This window comes from Geospiza fortis, unplaced genomic scaffold (genome assembly GCF_000277835.1).
Source record: "Geospiza fortis unplaced genomic scaffold, GeoFor_1.0 scaffold118, whole genome shotgun sequence".
NCBI lineage: Eukaryota > Metazoa > Chordata > Aves > Passeriformes > Thraupidae > Geospiza > Geospiza fortis.
Window position 1 is genome coordinate 1251812 of NW_005054380.1, and position 2800 is coordinate 1254611.

Below are 2800 nucleotides of genomic sequence, written 5' to 3' on the forward strand. Positions count from 1 at the left end.
CCTACACACAGCACCGCAACACAACAGCTGGGGCCTCACTTCCCTGGAAATGGAGATCCCTGGTTTTCCAGAGGCCTCGTGGGGTTAGAGAGTGGACACCAAACCTGCCACCGACCAAGGAATTTGCACTGGGGTAGTCTAAAGGACTGTCCACAGCTGCAAGACAAAGTAAAAATATCTGATTTAACTGAATTGCATTTTTATTTTGCATTTTTAATTTTTGCTCTTTGGAGGAGGTGTCCCTCATCCCTTTACTCCAGAGGCTCTCAATTATTTCCATGCCAATTTAACAGCATTTTTCACAAATCTAAACTTTTCCTGCTGACCAGGAGGCTGGATCCTGGCTCGGAGCTCCAGAAAAGCAGTGACAGCAAAAACGCAGGACCTGGCTGCTCCCAGGGTCTCCTACCAGGGGTCTGCTCCACCAGGTGGTCCCAGTTCCTCAAGCTTTGCCCTCTCCATGCAAAACTTGAGAAATGTGAGGATGCCAAATAACCATGGGAAGAGCTCCTGGGATGGGAGGCTGAGGAAGAAGGGTTGAGGGAGCAGAGCCCTCTCAGGTGCACATTTATCCCCTGGACACACAGATCACTGTGTAGCTCTGTTCATTTCACACAGGCATCAATTGGGAAAGTAAAAATAAAGTGATTTACTCACCAAGCCTGGCACCAACATCACGCAGGAATTCTCTGAGCACAGTGGAGGAGTCAGGAGACAGTGCTAAGGAAAGATCTGGGGAGCAGCTGAACCCCATTCCCTGTGGGCCAGGAGCTGGGGTGTCATCCAGAATAAGAAAAAAAAACAAATTAAGCAGCACCCTGAAAATTGTTCAGATGGATCATTAGACACAAGTGCAGGACACCAGTCCAGACAGGATGGACCCACGTTGGAATTCCAGCAGGAAGGAGGTTATCAGTCCCTGACAGATCAGTTGAGCCAGGCTGGGCCTCCTCAAGGACTTTCTCTGTTGAAAACCACAACAGCAGCGAGATCCTCCAAGTGCAAGTCCCAAATCAAAAGTCAAGCCACTATTAAAGGAAAGACATTTACAAGATCTAAAACTCTGCTCTGCAGAGGTATTAAGATGTTGGAACTAAACCTGCCTTATTCCCGCTAGTGGTTGCATTTTAAGGAAACCTTTTAAAAGGATTATCTTCAGGAACTCTCTTTCAACAGCCTTCCCTTTAAGAGTCCTTCATGGTGATAGCACTATTAATTATGCTATGTGATGTGATTATGTATTTGTTCAGGTCTGGGTTGCAAACACGAGGCAGGGGAACATCTGCAGGTGTCACTTCCAACACGGAGCCGGGAACTCCGGCCTTTGATGCGCAGCGCGGGCGTGTGGGCTCTGTGCAGGGCAGGCACCCACGAGCTCTGCAGTGCCACCAGCCTCTCTAACCCTGGGGGCATTGCCTGGTGCCTGTCCTTGCACAGGGAGTCTTGAGAAAGGCTGGTGAGAGCCCCCCGAGCACCAGCTTGGAGCTCTTTAACAGCCACCGCCAGGAAAATTCTGTGCGGATCTATATCCGTATCTGCTGGAGATAAAGACGTATATTTTTATCTGTATATATAGAGGCATTTCCAAATCTGTCTGTCTCTCTATTTACCTGCTTTTAACAAGAAAAAAAAAAAGCAGCAACTTCTTACATAGCTCTTGTCACTGCATTTAAAGCAGAAAAAGAAGTTTTTCCGCATCCCTCCACTCCCAGCCTCAGTGAAGGTGTCCGGGGAGTGACAGATGGTTTGGCAGCCTCTGTCTTTGGGCACAAGGCTCGTCCTCCCTGGAACCATTCCTGTGAGGAAGGGCCATCACAAGCAGGGCACAGGGAGAAGGAGGTCACCCCTGTCCCCACCTCATGCCCAGCGAGGCAGAGCCACGGGAAGAGCTCGGCCAGGTGGGGTTGGTTTGGCACTTGGAGGTGTCAGGGGAGAGGTTTAGGTTTGCTCTCTGGCCACTCTCCTGCAAGGGAATTTGGATCTCAGCTCCAGGTACCATCCAAAACGCAAACAAATCCAGCCTTGGTGGCCCTCGGGTTTGGGAGGCCAGAGGCTGCCAGGCTGAGCTGTGCCCTGTGCTTTGTGCCAGAGAGCACCAAAATATGGGCACCACAGGTACCCCAGCCCTCCCAAAGGACACGCGCTGACAATTTAGGGAAATATTTTCTATTTAAATCCAGATGTTCTGCTCCAATTCAGTGCTCAGGTATCACATATATCGTGCATGTCTGCAGCATACGCAGGCTGGGTGGGTGGTTAAGTCTGGGGCTGTGGATATATGAATGCTGTAAATAGCTGTACAGTATCTGTGTGTTTTATTTTAGAGGCAGAGAATGAACTGGTGGTATCACACAAGCACAGGGATGCAGCACATACATGTTGAGCACAAACCCTGCTCTCTGTATATTGTATATATACATATGGACACATCTCTAACACTTACACTGCGTATATTATTTATAGATATACACAGACTTTTTTTTTTCCCAACTAAACCATTTTCTTTTTTCACATTGCTAATTTACTCAAAGTCTGGAACATAAAAGAGGAGCTAGGGAGAGGAGGAGAAGGGAAACTTCACTTTACCTACTCCAGCTGAATCTCATATAATTTCTTTTTTTTAAGGAAACTTCATTGTATATTCCAGAAAAGTATATTGGTGGGGTAGGTTTACCAGAGGCAGAGAGAATGTGCAGGGAGTGAGAAAGTGAATTGATGGATGGATGGTTAAATGAATATAAATGAACTGATACCTTTACAGGAAAATAACATTTCTTTTCTTTTTTTTTTATTCTATAGA